This window comes from Oryctolagus cuniculus, chromosome 7, assembly GCF_964237555.1.
Source record: "Oryctolagus cuniculus chromosome 7, mOryCun1.1, whole genome shotgun sequence".
In the NCBI taxonomy this organism is placed as follows: Eukaryota; Metazoa; Chordata; class Mammalia; order Lagomorpha; family Leporidae; genus Oryctolagus; species Oryctolagus cuniculus.
The window spans coordinates 111137498-111156563 of record NC_091438.1 but is presented as its reverse complement, the minus strand read 5'-3'; the positions used below and the strand labels follow the sequence as shown (position 1 = coordinate 111156563).

Genomic DNA, 19066 nt, shown 5'->3' with positions numbered 1-19066 from the left:
GGACAACTCACAAATGCTAAAGGGTCTATGACCTGCATGCAATGAGGAAAGAGAACAAGAAAGCTGGAATACTCTGGACTGAATGGAGTTGGACCTTAAAGGGTACTTGGGCTGTGGGAGGCCGATGCACAGTGGAGCTCCTGGGGAGCTTTGGGGAAATGGAGTGAGCAAAGGAATAGTTGGTGCAAATGAGCATGGAAATGGGGAAAGAAAGTATCCACTAGAGCCTACAAAGGGAAAAGTCTGAGAAAGAAAAATAAAAAGATGAAACAATTATTTCTATGGGAATGATAACATGCACTGAGAACCCATTCCACCATAAAGGGCACTTTCACATTTGTTATACTTTTTAATCCTTACAAAACCCCTACTAAATGGGTATTATTAGCCTCATTTTTACAAAAGAGGAAATAAAACATCCAGAGGGATTAAGTAATTGCTGAAAGGCACGTCCTCAGTAAGTTTGATTCCAAAATTCGGTCTATTTCTTTTTGCCCCCATAACAACCTCAGCCCTTCTCTGAAAAGATGCACGTTTCCATTAAAGTAAGAATGATAGGCAGAAATGTCCAGGAAAAAGAAAATAGAAAGAAGTGCCTCAAAAGGTGGCAAGTTAAAGGCAACCAGGCAAGCCTAGTTGTTAATTCAGCAAGTTGTTCAACAGTGTTGATTGAAAAGCTGTAAGCCAACCACCTGGAATAGAGAAATCACAACAAAGCGACACATGTCATCCTTGCCTTCCCTTCAGGTGCCAGCTGTTTAGTAAGGGAGACAAATGAGTCTCGAGGTTTCAGGCTCGAGGTTACCTACCTAGAGAAAGGGTGGAGAAAGATCTAGGAAGGTTGGAGATAGAGCTATTTCTTAAGAGGAATAAGAGAAATCTGAAACAAATATGGCAGTGACCCATATCTATTCCACCTTGGTGCTAGACGTACAGGTGTCTGTTAACATTCCTCTTCTTCACTGTTGTTTACAATACGAAGGACCTTCAAAGAGCTCATGGGAAATACATCTGATGGAAAAACTATGCACGGATTTCAAAAAAGTTTTTGCTCCAAAATAAACTGGTCTTTTCATTCTATTTTCCCACAAACTTTTTGAAGTGCCCTTGTATCAAAAAATCAGGCCCCAATCAGTTATTACTACTTTTAAAAGGGATTACCACAATCCTTTGTAATCAGCACCATCCAAAAAGGTAGCATCAGCTTCCACAGAGGGGCAGGAGGGGCGTCTCACTCCAGGTAAACAGAAAAATGGAGAAGCAAGGAAGAAGATTGCCCCCTGCAGCCTGCAGAATGACACAGCCCTTCCAACACCTTCCTGGTAGCCCAGTGACACTGGGTTTGGACATCTGACCCCTGGCCATGTCTTCAGGAACCTGCAGGAGACATCTGGAGGTGGGTGAGCAGAGTGTTTCAGCAACAAGCAGAGGTCTCTGTAAGAGAAGCTCAGGGCACAATCTAATCATCTCAAGGGGTCAGTTCACCGAGTATTAATTGTGAGAGAAGAGGGTCAGGTGGTGAGAATTCAACCAGCACAAACCTTTTAAACCAGGAAAAGGGATTTGAATTGTATCTTAAATAAAATGGGTAGATTCCAGGGGATTTTAGCAGGATGTAGAGATGACCAGATTTGCTTTTCAGAATGATCATTCTGGTGGGATAGGAAGGGCAAGCCATAGAAATTGGGAATCTGGCCAGGTAGAACAGGTAGGCCTTTATCATAGGATGACAGATAAGAAATATTCAGCAGCCTGAAAAAACACTGTTACAGTGAGGATGCAGGAATGATTTCAGAGCATAAGAGGTAGAATTTGAAAGTTGGGTAATCCATTGAATCAAGAGAGTAAAGTGACATCAAAAATAATTTCTGGACATCTTTATTCATAGATGTGTTGCTGTTTCTCCTGACATTAGGACTGAAAGAAAAATCTTGTTAAGGGGCCAGCATTGCCGCACAGCCGGCTAAGCCACTGCCTCAACAGCAGCGCCCACAGGAGCACCAGGTTCAACTCCCGGCTGTTCCAGTTCTGATCCAGCTCCCGTCTAACGCTCCTGGGAAGATGACCCAAGTGGTTAGGCTCCTGATATTCACAAGGGAGACTTGGATGGAGTTCCAGGATCCCGGCTTTGACCTGGTCCAGGCCTGGCTGTTGCAGCCATTTGGGAAGTGAACCAGCACATGGAAGATTGCTCTGTCTCCTCTGTTCTCTCTGTGTGTAACTCTGCCTTTCAAATAAAATAAATAAATCTTTTAAAAAAACTTAAAAATTAAGATGTTTTTCAACAAATGCTAGAACAACTAGACACCCACATGCAAAAAAATGAATCCAGACTTAGATTCATATCCTTCACAAAACTCACATTCTTCACAAAAATTAGCTCAAAAGGGATTATAAACCTAAGTGTAGGCTGGCGCTGCGGCTCACTAGGCTAATCCTCCATCTTGCTGAGCCGGCACACCAGGTTCTAGTCCCGGTCGGGGCGCCGGATTCTGTCCTGGTTGCCCCTCTTCCAGGCCAGCTCTCTGCTGTGGCCAGGGAGTGCAGTGGAGGATGGCCCAAGTGCTTGGGCCCTGCACCCCATGGGAGACCAGGATAAGTACCTGGCTCCTGCCATCGGATCAGCGTGGTGCGCCGGCCACAGTGCGCCGGCCGCGGCGGCCATTGGAGGGTGAACCAACGGCAAAGGAAGACCTTTCTCTCTGTCTCTCTCTCTCTCTCTCTCTCACTGTCCACTCTGCCTGTCTAAAAAAAATAAAAAAATAAAAAAAAATAAGTGTAAAACACAAAACTATAGAACTCTTACAAGACCACGTAGGAGAAAATCCAGATGATCTTGGGTTCGGCAATTCCTTTTTAGGTCGGACAGCAAAATGTGTCTGCAAAGCTCAATGTTAAGAAAATGAAAAGACAAACTACAGTCTGAGAGAAAATATTCACAGAGGACATTGATGATAAAGAACTAGTATTCAAACAAAGAACTCCGGTTTTTTGGAAACATGTGTGCCTTTATTGCGGAACAGGCTACTTGAAGCTGCAGCAGGCTTGTAGGTGATGGAGAACTCGCCCAGGTAGTGGCGATCTTCTCTGGCTTGATTTCCGCCTGGTTGAAGGTCTTGGTGGCGGCATGCACAACATGCCGCCCACCATCTCAGGCAGGATGTTCATGTCCCGCAGAAGCCTCATGGCCACCACTGGCTGCTCCATGGGCGGCGCCTCCCTCCCGGCCTTGTGTCAGTGCTGCTTCCCCATGCAGGCCTGGGGCTCAGCGGCCACTGCTGCTGGCAGGATGTGTCCAGCAACTGGCTGAGAGCCACCCCACCAGAGGTGAACCTGCAGAGGTCTGCTTCTTCTGCTCCACTCCTGCCATCTTGTCAGCTTCCGGAAAGGAACACAAATAACTCTTAAAACTCGACAGTAAGAAAACAAACAGCCAGATGAACAAATGAGCCAAAGACAGTAGCATAACTAAAAAGTGATCCCTGTTAAATATAAGAGTGGGAATAAGAGAGGGAAGAGATGTACAATTTGGGACATGCTCAAGCTGACTTGCCCCAAACGGTAGAGTTAGAAACATACCAGGGGATTCCAATTCAATCCCATCAAGGTGGCATGTACCAATGCCATCTCGCTAGTCCAACTGATCAATTTCAGTTCACAATTGATCACACTATAGGTCTAAGAGTCAAAGGGATCACACAAACAAGACTAGTGTCAGCTAATACTGATAGAATCAAAAAGGGAGAGAACGATCCAACATGGGAAGCGAGATACACAGCAGACTCAAAGAATGGCGGATAGTCCTAAACAGCACTCTGGCCTCAGAATCAGCCCTTAAGGCATTCAGATCCAGCTGAAAAGCCCATGAGAGTATTTCAGGCATGGAAAGCTGACACTCTGTCAAAAGAAAAAAAATTACCTAAATGAAAGATCTCTGCGAGTGAGATCCCAGTGGAAAGAACAGGTCATCAAAGAAGGAAGTACCTTTCTCTGAAGAGAGGAGAGAACTTCCACTTTGACTATGACCTTGTCTAAATATGATCAGAGTCGGTGAACTCAAAAGGCTTCCATAGCCTTGGCAACTCATGACAAGAGCCTAGGGTGATTACTGAGGCCATAAACAAGAGTGTCAATTTGCTAAGTCAACAACAGGAGTCACTGTGCACTTACTCCTCATGTAGGATCTCTGTCCTTAATGTGCTATACATTGTGATTTAATGCTATAACTAGTACTCAAACAGTATTTTTCACTTTGTGTTTCTATGTGGGTGCAAACTGTTGAAATCTTTACTTAATATATGCTAAACTGATCTTCTATATATAAAGAGAATTGAAAATGAATCTTGATGTGACTGGAATGGGAGAGGGAGCGGGAATGTGGAGGGTTGCAGGTGGGAGGGAAGTTATGGGGCGGGGGGGAGCCATTGTAATCCATAAGCTGTACTTTGGAAATTTATATTCATTAAATAAAAGTTTTTTTTTTAAAGACAATAGCAAATACCTTGACAAAGAAAGTACATGGATGGCAAATAAGCACAGGAAAAGATACTCCATATTATATGTCATCAAGGAAATGCAAATTAAACAATGAAGGTATCATATTCTAGGTTGTGCCTAAGTTCCTATTCAAGGCTCTTTCCTTTTACTTATAGAAACATCCTAAGTACAGGCACAAACACAACATGCAATGCGATGAAGCTTATTTACAAAGTGATGAAAACACACATGCACACGTGGGCATTGTTCAGGGGGAGTGGGCCAGGAAAGGAAAAGAGAGCTTTTCAGTCCCTGCTGGCTCTGTGTCCATAAGGAGAGCCAACCAGCATGGCTTCCCTTTACTTGGATTTTTAGGAGCTTAGAAAAGGAAGTGCTTCCATGATGCTGCCTCCAGGTCCTGGGTAGGGCAAAGGCCATCTGATTGGCAGGTGGGTGAATAAGATTACATGCAGCAGGAGAGGTGTGGCTTCCAGCTCCTGACCCTATTCTTGCTACTGACTTATCCCAAATCAAAGGGGTAGGCACTCAGCCTGGTAGTTAAGACACCAGTTAAGACCCACATCCTATATGTGAATGCCTGTATTTGATGACTGGCTCCACTCCTCACTCCAGTTTCCTTTCAGTGTAGACCCTGGGAGGTCATGGTGATAGCTCAGGTGACTCAGTTCCTGCCACTCATAAGGGAGACTTGAATTGAGGTCCTGGCTCCTGACTTCAGCCCCAGCCATTACTGACATTTGGGGAATGAACAAGTGCATAGGAGCTCTCACTCTTTCTGTCACCATCTGTCTGTCTCTCTGCTTCTTAAAAAAAAAAAAAAAAAGATAAAAAGAAGATAATGAAATATATATATATATATATATATATTTTAAGGAGGAGAAAAAAAGATAATGACATAGTACTATACACTTACTAGAATGCCCAAAATCCTGAACACCACCAAATTCTGGTGAGGATGTGGAGCAAAAAGAACTCTCATTTGTTGCTGGTGGAAATGCAAAATGGTGCCACCATATTGGAATATAGATGGGTAGTTTCTTACAAAACTCAATGTACTGGGGCTGGCACTGTGGCACAACAGGTTAAAGCCCTGGCCTGAAGCACCAGCATCTCATATGGGCGCCAGTTCTAGTCCCGGCTGCTCCACTTCCGATCCAGCTCTCTGCTATGGCCTGGGATAGCAGTAGAAGATGGCCCAAGCCCTTGGGCCCCTGCATCCACGTGGGAGACCTGGAAGAAGCTCCTGGCTCCTGGCTTTGAATCAGCACAGTTCCAGGGTTGGGCCATTTGGGGAGTGAACCAGCAGATGGAAGACCTCTCTCTCTGTGTCTACCTCTCTCTGTAACTCTATCTTTCAAATAAATAAAATAAATCTTTAAAAAAAACACAACTCAATGTGCTTGTTCCATATGACCTAGCAATTGCTCCCCTTACTGTTTACCCCAATGAGTTGAAAATTTCTGCCCACATTAAGAACCTGCACATGGATGTTTATAGCAGCTTGAACCCTAATTGCCAACAACTTGGAAGCAATAAAGGTGTCCTTCAGAGGCTGGTGTTGTGGCTCAGTGGATTAGGCCACAACCTGCGACTCCAGCCTCCAGTATGGGCACTGGTTCAAGTCCCAGCTTCTCCACTTCCAATCCAGATCCCTGAGAATGTGCCTGGGAAGGCAATGGAAAATGGACCTTGGTTCCCTGAACCCACAAGGAGGCTCAGATGGAATTCTTTCAGCCATTTGAGGAGTGAATCAGCAGATGAAAGCGCGCTCTCTCTCTCTCTTTCTCTCTGAAACTTTTTCAAATAAACAATCTTAAAAAAATGTCCTTTGGTAGGTGAATGAATAAATAAACTGTGGTCTGGGGCTGGCATTGTAGTGCAGTGGGTTAAGTCACCATCTGCAGTGCCAGCATCCCAGATAGGTGCCAGTTCAAGTCTGACTTCTCTGCTTCCCATCCAGCTCCCTGCTAATGCACCTGGGAAAGCAGGAGAAGATGGCCCAAGCTCTTGGGCTCCTGCACCCACATGGGAGACCTGGAAGAAGCTTCTGGTTCCTGGCTTCAGCCTGACCCAGCTATGGCCCTAGTCGTTGCAGCCATTTGGGAAGTGAATAAAAAAAAAAAAAATCCGTGGTCTAGCCAGTTAAACTTGGCACTAAAAGGAAATGATCTATAATACCATGAGAAGACAAGGAAAAAACTGAAATGCATATAATTAAGTGAAAGGGACCCATATGAAAAAGTATGCACTGTGTGATTCCAACTCTATGGCATTCTGGAAATAAAAAGACGAGTAGTTGCCATGAATTGGTGGGGTCAGTGGAAGGGATAAGTAAGTAGAGCATAGTGGTAAAATCACCTTGGATGATATTATGATGTTGGTACAGTCATTATAGCTTAGTTCCAACCCGTAAAAGCTGCACCACCAAAAGTGAACCCGAATGTGACTGTGGACTTTGAGTGACTGTGATGTGTCTATGCAGATTCATCAGTCGTAACAAATGTGCCATTCTGGGGGTGGGTGTTGATAATGAGAGAGACTCTGAATGTGTATAGGGCAAGGGTGTATGGGTGGGAGGTCTCTTCACTTTCAATGCTCAATTCTGCTATAAACTTAAAACTGCTCTTAAAAATGTTTATTGTTCTCTAAAAAGATGATGAGAACCATTTTAAAATGCTACATATTGATCCTGAGATATAAGCAGAAATGTTTAATGGCAGTTTCGTATTATTACTTCATCTTCAATTTATAGATGAGAATCCTAAGGCACAGAGAAATGAAGCCTGTTGCCCACGCTTCCACAGCACACTAAGTGGCAGAGCAGAATCTGAACCTAGGGAATCTGACTTGTGACCGCATGGGTAGCTGTATGTGAAATGAGGTTTTCGGGGTCTATATTTGTTTCCTGTTGGTGCTGTGCTGAATCTCAAAAACTTGATGCCTTCAGACAATATGGTTTCAGGATCTTCTGGAGGCACACAAGCTCAACACAAGCCTCACTGACCTGCAGTGGAAGTGGGAGCAGCACTGTGTCCAGAAGTCACCAGAGAAGAATCTTCTTCCCTGCTTTCTCAGCTTCCTTCTAGAGATGTTCGCTCTTCTTCTCCCATGGCCCCCTTTTGTCTTCAAAATAGAAATCATGATGCTGGAATCCCACATGGACATCGGTTCCTGTCCTGGCTGTTGCACTTCTGATCCATCCATTAGCATGGAGCTGGATCAGAAGTGCAGCAGCTGGAATATGAACCAGCACCCAAATGGGATGCTGGCATTGCAGGCAGTGGCTTTACCAGTTACACAACACCAGTCCCATGGCTTCTGCTTCTATTGTGATATCTCTTCTGATCAAGACACACCATAATTAGATTTCTGAAAATAAAGGCAAAGAGGGGCCAGTGCTGTGGCGTAGCCAGTAAGACCGCCACCTGCAGTGCTGGCATCCCATATGGGCACCAGTTCAAGTCCCAGCTGCTCCACTTCCGATCCAGCTCTCTGCTATGGCCTGGGAAAGCAGTAGAAGATGGCCCAAATCCTTGGGCCCCTGCACCCACATGGGAGACCTGGAAGAAGCTCCTGGCTCCTGGCTTTGGATCAGCGCAGCTCTGGCCATTGCAGCCAAATGAGGAGTGAACCAGCAGATGGAAGACCTCTCTCCCTCTCTCTCTCTCTCTCTCTGCCCTCCTTTTCTCTCTGTGTAACTCTGACTTTCAAATAAATAAATAAATCTTTTTTTAAAAATGCTGATGGAGTTAGTGGATTCAAAAGGATTCCATAACCTAGGCAACTCATGTCAAGAGCCTTGGGTGATCACTGTTGTCATAAATAACAGTGTTAATTGTTTTGTTGTTGTTGTTTCTGAAAAGATTTATTTATTTGAAAGAGTTACAGAGAGGCAGAGGCAGAGAGACAGAGAGGAGAGAGAGAGAGAGGGAGAGAGAGAGAGAGAGAGAGAGAGAGAGAGAGAGAAGACTTCCATCCACCAGTTCACTCCCCAAATGGCCCCAATGGCCGGAGCTGGGCCAATCCAAAGCCAGGAACTTCTTCTGGGTCTCCCAAGTGGGAGCAGGAGCCCAAAGACTTGGGCCATCTTCTACTGCTTTCCCCGGCCATAGCAGGGAGCTGAACCAGAAGTGGAGCAGCCAGGACTTTAACCAATGCCCTTATGGGATACCAGCATTGCAGGTGTTAGCCTTAACCGCTAAGCCACAGCACCAGTCCCAAGAGTGTTGTTAAACTAACAACAGAAATCATTGTGCACTAACTTCCGATGCAGGACCTCTGTCCTCAAACAATTGTATAGTGAGAGTTAACAGTAAAGCTTGTTCTCAAAGATTTATTCCGTTTTAGTGTATTAAGAGGAGGATATTCTTATGTCTCATAAGTTTTAGTTATGCCTAAGTGTCCAACTCCATTGCTTGTTTTCTTAGATGCTTCTTTATTTAATGGAAAAAAATTGTTCTCAAGGACTTACTTTCTTTTAATGTATTAAATGGAGGATATTCTTATGTCTCACAAGTTATAGTTATGTCTAAGTGCTTGAAAAGATGTATCATTCTTGGGTGCTTCTTTAAAGTTAGTTAAGTTTCAAAAAAAAAAAAGGAAGTGAAATTAACTTCAAGATGCAATGACTTTGAACAGCCCTTGTCTTGACTGTTGAGGAACATTTTTTGTGTGTGTGCAAATTGTTGAACTCTTTATCTAGTATAGAGTTAGTCTTCTGTGTATAAAGTTCATCGAAAATGATCTTAGTGGAGAACAGGACTGGGAATGGGAGAGGGAAGAGGACGTGGAAGAGGAGGAGGAGGGGTGGGAGTGTGAGTGGGAGGGCAGGTATGGTGGGAAGAATATTCCTAAAGTTGTACTTATGAAAGGCATGAAGCTTGTATTCCTCAAAAGGTTTCTTTGGAAAAAAAGAAAACTTCATTTTGAACATAACCACTATAGCCAAGTGCTACAGTAACAAATCGCATAAACTCAGTGGGGAAAACCTACAGGCAATCATCTTACAGCTGTGGAGTTGTTGGTCTGAAATGGGTCTTACCTGGTTAAAATCAAAGTATCAGTAGAGCTGTGTTCTTTGGGAGACTTTAGGGGAAAATTCATTTCCTTTCTTTTCCAGTTTGGAGGCAAACTACATTCCTTGGCTCAAGGCCCCTATTTCCGCCTTTGAAGGCAGCAGCCAAATAGCATCTTTAAATCCCTCTCCTTCAGTTGTCTCCTCTCTGACTTGGCTGCCTCCCTCTCTCCCTATGAGGGTTCTAGTGATGGATTGCATTGGGACCCTTTGGATAACCAAGGATGCGCTTCCCATCTCAAGATCCTCAATCACAATTACAAAATCTCTGCTGCCATGCAAAGTGACATAAAGCAGGTTCTGGAGATCAGGAGGTGCACAACTTGGGAGGGGACGGAGCATTGTTCTGCCTACCACAACACTCCAGGTGGAAAAGGTAGGCAGACCAAAGATCCTTTCATAAATGTGGGCCCAGTAATGAGCTATAGCCTGACATTTCATCAAAGACTCATGAAGCTAAAATCCTAAGAACCAGGTGTCCTTGGGGATGTAGGTCATGGGCATTTCCAGGCACTGCAGTTTACTGGGGCAGATGCCACTAACATCTTCCAGGTCTGATTTGCACTGGCCCAGAGTTTGGATGGGGTTGGACCAGCAAATGGCAGATTTTATTATAGGCAGCAGAAGCAGTCAAGGGCTAAGACTCCCTGGGACAGGGAAAACCTGGGAGGGATGCTTTTTGGATGGTCTTACAGACTCTATGGGAAAACTTAGCATGGGAAAGAAGATCGTAACATACAACACACAACCCAGAGTATGAAATAACTCAGTTTCAGGAAACTGTGGTATTCTGAACACAGGAGGCTAAGCTAGGAATCAGGTAAGCAAAGCAGGTCACGCTGATCTCTCAGAGGAAACTCTGGGAACTGTTTTCACAGCAAAAAGCAATGCCCTTCATAGTCAGTTGGGGGGGGGGGAATTAAGGAAAGAGCACAGGGATGGGCATCAATAACCCCTATAAAATGACAAAGGAAACAAACTTCTTAGATGTTTTTTCCAGCTCTACGGTTTTGCTAGTCCAAATGCAGAATCAGAATAGTGTTAAATGCAGAATCAAAATAGTGTTAAAGTTTTCTAAACTTCCTTGATATCAGGTGTTGATTTTTTTTAACTGTGAGGCTGTTAGCCTGAGTCAGCTCCAGTGCTTTTGTAGCCAAACTGAAACCCAGATGTACATAGTAAAAGAAACTAAAGACTGTGCCAGTCAGAAACTGCCAACTGACCTACTAACTTGGAGCCTCTCTGCTCTAATCAATCAAATATTTCATGTGTGACTGTCTTCTACAGTCAGCTGATAGGTGTTCACTACCTGTGCTATGGCAGCCAAACCCTTGGGACATCTTCATTTCCAATTGCTTCCTGGTTCATGAATCCTTCAGTGCAATAAGTCCTGTGAAATAAATTTTGTTTCATTTTTTTTTCTTTTTCCTTTTTTAAAGATTTATATATTTGAAAGGCAGAGTGCTACAGAGATCCTCCATCCTCTGGTTCACTCTCTAAATGGCCATAAAAGCCAGGGCTGGTCCAGGCAATTATTTGGAGTTCCTGCTCCAAAGCCAGGAGAAGGAACTCCATCTAGGTCTCCTACATGGGTAGCAGGGACCCAGGCACTTGGGCCATCTTCTGCTGCCTTCCCAGGCACAGTATCAGGGAGCTGGATTGGAAGTGGACCAGCCAGAACTTGAACTAGTTCCCTGATAAGATGCCACAATTACAAGACAGCTTAGTCCACTGCACCACAATGCCAGACCCTAAATTTCTTTTGACACAGGGAATCTCCTCTAAATCGATATGACAAATGGACCTTCAGTGTCCACTTAAGTCCTCTAGAAGGCAGGGAGAGAATCTCTTCTATTTTATGATGGTAAATGATAATCTAATGGTAAGAGACATATCCTATGCTGAACTAAAACAGTTCTCCAACTTTCAACATTGGACTTTCTTATTTAAGTCACATTGTAGCTACAGTACATCTTCTTTTAAAAGTGAAAACCAGCTAATGTAAAAAAAAATTGACAATACCAAATGTTAGTTAAGATGTGCAATATCTGAGATTTTTATATTTTGCTGATAAAAGAGTGTTAACTGGTACAACTGCTTTGGAAAAATCTTAAGGCAGTATCTGCTAAACACATGGCTAAGATATGATCCAGAAATTCCACTCCTGCACATATTTGCCCAAAAAAGCACTTATGTCTAACAAAAGATGTATCCATAGAAGATATACTCATAATAGTTCCAAACTAGAAATAAACTAAATCTAATAGTGTACATTGGACATATATTTTTGGCATGTTTGTACAATGGAATTAATAATGATGAGTGATGGGCTGGCGCCGTGGCACAGTAGGTTAATCCTCCGCCCATGGCACTGGCATCCCATATGGGCACCGGTTCTAGTCCCGGCTGCCCCTCTTCCAATCCAGCTTTCTGCTATGGCTTGGGAAAGCAGTAGAAGATAGCCCAAGTGCTTGGGCCCCTGCACCTGCATGGGAGGCCGGGAAGAAGCTCCTGGCTCCTGGCTCCTGGCTTCGGATCAGCGCAGTCTGGTGGTTGCGGTCATTTGGGGAGTGAACCAATGAAAGGTAGATCTTTCTCTCTGTCTCTCCCTTTCACTGTCTGTAACACTACCTCTAAAATAAATAAAATCTTTTAAAAAAAATGATGATGATGAGTGAAAGAAGCCAAACACACGATTCTATTCCTAGGAAAATTCAAAACTGGCGGACCTAATCTATGATGATACAATCAGGAAAAAGTGTTTTTGTAAGAGTGACTACTGATTGGGAAAGAATACAAGGGAACCTTCTGGGGTACAAGAACTGTTGTTTATACTGGACTGAGTGGTGGTTAAATGGGTGTATATGTACATAAAAAAATGTATTTGAAAGGCAGAGTGACTTATATACCTTATACTTAAGATTTGGGTACTTTACATATACCAGAATAAAAAATTTTTCCGAAACGGAGCCAATAGGAGCAGGCATGTTGCACAACAGTTATTACCTGGGATGCCCATGTCAGAGTGCCTAGATTTGAATCCCGGCACTGCTTCCAATCCAGCTTCCAGCTAATGTACACCATGGGAGGTAGCATGTCATGGTTCAAGTACTTGGGTCACTACCACCCATGTAGGAGACCAGGTTGAATTTTGGGCTCCCACTTTTGATCAGGGCCAGCCCTGGCTATTGTGGGCATTTGGGGAAAGAACCAGTGGATGGGGAAGTATCTCTCTGCCTTTCAAATAAGTAATGTAAATAAATTAAAAAAAAAAAAAAAAGAAACCAAACCAAACCACTAGGTCCTAATAGGAAAGATAATCCACCACACTAAGTGGAATTTATACCTGGTACACAGGGATAGTTTAACATACACAAAACAATAAATGTGATACTGGGGCCAGTGCTGTGGTGCAGCAGGTTGGCGCCCTGGCCTGAAGTGCCGGCATCCCATATGGGTGCCAGTTCTAGTCCTGGCTGCTCTTCTTCCAATCCAGCTCTCTGCTATGGCCTGAGAAAGCAGTGGAGGATGGCCCAAGTACTTGGGCCCCTGCACCCACGTGGGAGACCTGGAAGAAGCTCCTGGCTCCTGGCTTTTGATCGGTGCAGCTCTGGCCATTGCGGCCAACTGGGGAGTGAACCATCGGATGGAAGACCTCTCTCTCTCTCTCTCTCTCTCTGCCTCTTCTTTCTCTGTGTAACTTTGACTTTCAAATAAATAAGTAAATCTTTTAAAAAAATGTGATACATCACATCAAAAAATAAAAGATAAAAAACATGATTATCTCAATAGATGTAGATAAAGCATTTGAAAAAATACAGCATCTTTTCATGATAAAAACATTTAAAAATTGGGTATAGAAGGAACACATCTCAACACAATGAAGGCAGCCAGCATCATATAGAATGGGGCAAAACTGGAAGCATTTCCATTAAGATCCAGAACCAGACAAGGATGCTTTACTCTCACCACTGTTATTCAATACAGTTCTGGAAGGTTTAGCCAGAGTCATTAGGCAAGAAAAAGAAACCAAAGGGATACAAATTGGAAAAGAGGAAATCAAATTACCCCTGTTTGCACATGACATGATCCTTTACATAGGGGAACCAAAAGACTCCACTGAGAGCCTACTGAATCTCATAAGATAGTTCAGCAAAGTTGCAGGATATAAAATCAACACATAAAAATCAATAGCATTGTGGGGGCTGGCACCGTGGCTCACTTGGTTAATCCTCCACCTGTGGCACCAGCATCCCATATGGGCGCCGGGTTCTAGTCCCGGTTGCTCCTCTTCCAGTCCAGCTCTCTGCTTTGGCCCGGGAAGACAGTGGAGGATGGCCCAAGTGCTTGGGCCCTGCACCCGCATGGGAGACCAGGAGGAAGCACCTGGCTCCTGGCTTCAGATGGGCGCAGCGTGCCGGCTGTAGCGGCCATTTAGGGGGTGAACCAAGGGAAGGAAGACCTTTCTCTCTGTCTCTCTCTCTCTAACTCTTCCTGTCAAATAAAAAATAAAAAAAAAATCAATAGCATTTGTATATACTAACAATGCTATGGCTGAGAAAGAACTTGTAAAATCAGTCCCATATACAATAACTACATAAAATTTTAAATATCTTGGGATAAGTTTAACCAAGAATGTGAAAAATCTCTACAATGAAAAATACAGAACACAAAGGAAAAGAAATAGAAGGAAAGAAATATTAGAATACACAAAAAATGGAGAAATCGTCCATGTTCATGGATTAGAAGAATTAATAACAAAATGTTCATACAAACCATGGCAATTTCTGATTTGATATGATCCCAACCAAAATACTAAAGAAATTCTTCTCAGATCTAGAAACAATCCTAAAATTCATATGGAAACACAAAAGACCCAGAATAGCCAAAGAAATTTTAAGAAATAAAAATAATGTCTCTCATTTCAGATTTAAAAAAATACTCCAGTGGCAGGGCACACGTTTGATGCAGTGGTCAAGATCCCACTTGGGGAGCTGACATCCTATATTAGAGTGCCTGGCTTCAGGTCCCAACTCCACTTCCAATTCTGCTTCCTACTGATGTGTACTCTGGAAGCCTGCAGGTGATCCAATCAATCCCTGCCATCCACATGGGAGACTCGGATTGAGTTCCTGGCTCTTGGTTTTGCCCCAGCCCAGCCTTGGGAGCATCTGGGGAGTGAATCAATGGATAGAAGCGCTCTCTCTCTCTTTCCTAATTTCAAGTTAACAATTCAACATTAATACAATTAGTAACATTATACTACTCAACATTCTAAGCACTGTGACCATCAAGGAATTGAATGAATCAGAATTCATTTCCTCACCCACCCCCAATAAAGAATAATTAGGGTTAGATCCAGGTTTAGATGCCAACTTATAAAGTATCCAAAGCAGGTTTCACTCACAAAATATTCTTTGAGAAATTATTACGTTCAAGGCACTGTTCTAAGTACTGTGGATACAGCAATATTGAAGGCAATGAGGGGCCAGTGTTGTGGTGTAGCAGATTAAGCTGCCAACACCAGCATCCCATGTTAGAACACTGGTTTGAGTCCTGGGAACTCCACTTCCAGTTCAGCTCCCTGCTGCTGTGCCTGGGAAAGCAGTAGAGGATGGCCCTGGTACTTGCGCCCCTGCCAACCATGTAGGAGACCAAATGGGACTTAGCCAGCAGACGGATGATTGCCCTGTCTCTCCTCCCTCTTTGTATCTCCCCCTCTCTCTGTCATTCTTTCAAACAAATAAATAAATTCTTATATAAAAAAAAAGACAATGACGGCCATGGAAATACAGCGTTATGCATGACAATGTCCCTGCCCTCATCAGGCTTACATTCTAGTAGGGGCAACAAAGGAAGAAAAAAAAAATCAAAAAAAAGGAGGCAGAGAAGAATTCAAAGAGGGGAGGGCTGGGGCAGTGTGGGAGAAAGGATGAGCAGGGATAAGCCTTGAGTGCAGACCTTGACGGGTGAGGAAGCAAGCCATGTAGACTCGGGAAAGGGCACTGCAGAACAAAGAGCAAGTGGAAACATCTTCATGGAGGAGCCAACGTGGCCTGTTTGGAGCATGACAGGCATCCACTGGAGAATAGGCAGAGAAGTGACATGTTTTCATTCACTTACTGTGTGGAGAATACACTCATGTTGTAGGAAGATAAGGTCAAAGAAGGTATATGCTAAGTCAACAAAGCTGAGAATTAATAATCTATTTCTTTTGAATATCTTTTGGAAAGCTTGATGTACTTATTAGTCATGTCTTAGATCACTTCACTCAGCCTCAGACATGCCATTTTTCCTGATGTTTCTTATATTATAATGTGAATTTCATATTCCACTCATAGAATTTGTCAGTTATTAAGGTTTTTCTGAAAAATCAAAGATGGCAACTTGAGTCTTCATAACCATACCCTCTTAAATATAAAATTAGCTCACATGATTAAAAGTCTGAAATGACACTTTCTAAAGTGTTCTGGTAAAACAACATTGTTCTTTGGCATGTACGGTCCAAACAGCTCTAACTTTAATCATTTTTTAAGTTTTAATCTCCACTTGCTTGGCATATTCTGGTAACACTGACAGGTTAAAAGCAACATTCTGCTGCATGCATGGTGATTGCTTGCAATTAACCATAATTTAGGCTGAAAGTAATCTGATCATCTGCTTCACAGCAACATTTCCAAATTTATTAGGTAAATATCTTGAGAGAACTTCAGATTTAAAAGCAACAAAGGGGGCCAGCGCTGTGGTGTAGCCAGTAAAGCCACTGCCTGTAGTGCCGACATCCCACATGGGTGCCAGTTCTAGTTTCGGCTGCTCCCCTTCTGATCCAGCTCTCTGTTGTGGCCTGGGAAAGCAGCAGAAGATGCCCCAAGTCTTTGGGCCCCTGCACCCATGTGGGAGACCAAAGGAGGCTCCTGGCTCCTGGTTTCGGATCAGCGCAGCTCCGGTCATTGAGGCCAACTGAGGGCTAAACCAGCGGATGGAAGACTTCTCTCTCTGTGTAACTCTGACTTTCAAATGAATAAATAAATCTTTAAAAAAGAAAAAAAAAAAAACAACAAAGATAGAATCTGCAGCGTTTAAGCTTTCCTTTATATAAGGAGTCTTGAAGAAGTGAAGGTGCCAATAGACAAATTCCTGAGAAAAGGCATGTTTGACCATTTATTATACCAAGTAGCTGCAGATAAGGATAATGATAACGGAGAAAAGAAAAACTTGGGTCAATAATTCCCAAAACAAGCATATTACCTTCTTCCTGTAAAAGGGACTTCTGAGCCCAATGCTGTTTTACTTAAGGCATAACCATGTCATAACCCAAATGTCAGGAACTGCTTGCAAATTTCAAAGGGATCTTAACAGGGCTGTCATAATTCCATCTCTGTAAAGTGTGCTCAATAAGGCAGTAATTTGTTCAAAGCAACTATTACCTATGTCATTTAATTTCCCAATATTGCTGGACTGATGTCATCAGTCCCATTTCAGAACAGAGAGGGTAAACTAAGGGGAGTTGAGTGTTTACAGGAATGCAAAAGAATCCAGCCAAATCAAGTTGTATAAATATGAGAACTGGAGAAAAAGATAAACAAGTATTTTCTACCACATTGTAAAAAGAGGGTAAATGGTCATTTTACTCCCTTTGTGGAGTAAAAAAATTTGATGGAATAGATTTGTTTCTAAATATATATACATAAATGTGTATTTATTTATTTGAAAGGCAGAGAGACAGACAAGGAGGGACAGAGAGCAATCTTCTATCCCTTGGTTCACTCCCCAAATGGTCTCATAAGGGTCTGGGCCAGGCTGAAGCCGAGAACTACAAACTCCTTCCTGGTCTCCCACATGGAGAGTAGGGGCCCAAATACTTGGGTTATCCTCTGCTGCTTTCCCAGGCACATTAGCAAGAAGCTGGACCAGAATGGGAACAGCCAAAACTTGAACAGGCTCTCTGATATGGGGTGCCTGAGTTGTAAGCGGCAGCTTGAACTGTGCTACAATGCCAGCCTCCTATTTTATTTTTGGAAAGGGTACCTATTTGTATTTATTTGAAAGGCAGAGCAGCAGCAGCAGAGAGAGAAAATCTTCTATAACCTGGTTCACTCCCCAAAAGGTTGCAACAGCAACAGCAGAGGTTAGGCCAGGCTGAAGCCAGAAACCAAGCTCTCCATCCAGGTCTCCTATGTGGGTGGCAAAAACTCAGGTACTTGAGCCATCATCTACTGCCCACAAGTGCACAGGAACAGGATGCTAGACTGGAAGTGGGGCTGGACTTAATCCCAGGCACTCTAACAGGGGATGTCAGCATCCTAAGTGGTGGCTTAACCCACTATGCCACAAACCCCACCTCATTAAACCTCTAAGACCTCGAGGTCAGAATGGTTAGTTCTTCAATTACCAAAAAAGTAAGTGACAAAAGTCAGGATGCAAACCTAGGTCTGTACTGTTCATACCATCCTGTGTTAACTCTGCCTTTTCCATTTGAATATTTCTACTGTTTAAAGTCAGGGTCATGGTGGCTGGGGTCATGATACCTCAGGTTAAACCACCGCCTGGGATGCTTGTATTCCTATCAGAGTATCAGTTTGGTCCCAGCTGCTCTGCATTTCATCCAGCTCCCTATTAATGTGCATAGGAAGTAGCAAGCAGCTCAAGTACTTGAGTTCTGCCACTCACGTGGGAGACCTGGGTGGAGTTCCTGGCTCCTGGCTTCTGCCAGGCCCAGTCCTGGCTGCTGCAACCATTTGGGGAGTCAACCAGGGGATAGAAGTGCTCTCTCTTGCTTTCTCTCTCTCTCTCTCTCTCTCTCACTTACTTTCATATAAATAAGTCTTTTACAAAGTCAGGATATTGGTAGAAATCAGGGTAAGTGTATCTTCAGGAGAGAAAGAAGAGTATAAGATTTTGGGGGCTTCCATGTTCTACTTTACCCACATTATTATTTATTGTGTCAAATAGACACATAGAAATAATGTCTTTATTGTAAAAGTGTTAGAAAACTCAGACAAGCCCAAAGAAAAGTGAGCTGTAATCTCACCACCTACAGATTTCTCTAGTTTCATTTCACCTTGGCAAGACCAAGCAAAGCTGGATGGTATGATCCTGCTTGACATCTCTCCCACTGTCACACATACTCCCCAAGGCTAACCTGGCCAGACCTCTGTTCCAGAAAGTGCTGCAAATATCAGATGAAGAGGCAGCAAAAAATCGCCAGGTTTTTGGTGACAATCAATGCTCTTAGTCTCAAGTTGATATGCATAAAACATTTTGGCACTTACATGATGCAAAGTTGTGAAATCTGAATAAATAAGTTCTTTGTTTTAACTAATAAACTGTTAAGCAGAACAACTCAGCAGAGGCAGATATTTCCATTTTTACTGAAAATGTTAAACTACATATGAAGAAGTCTCTTATACAATCATTAGCAATATATTCTGAGGAAATCTGTTGTAACCTATTACTGCAGGCAAGATAACAGAGGATCATCTCTCAAAAATACAA

At 43.2% G+C, this 19066-nt stretch overlaps 1 protein-coding gene across 1 annotated transcript in view; it reads right to left on the bottom strand.

Annotated features, from left to right (window-relative positions):
• Positions 1-2987: 2987 nt before the first annotated feature.
• The window catches only part of TM2D1 (TM2 domain containing 1), a 75454-nt gene continuing 59375 nt past the window's right edge, over positions 2988-19066 (bottom strand). The window contains exon 7 of the mRNA XM_070078399.1: positions 2988-3378. The gene's annotated coding sequence lies outside the window, so the exon portion shown is untranslated. The remainder of the gene's footprint in view (positions 3379-19066) is intronic.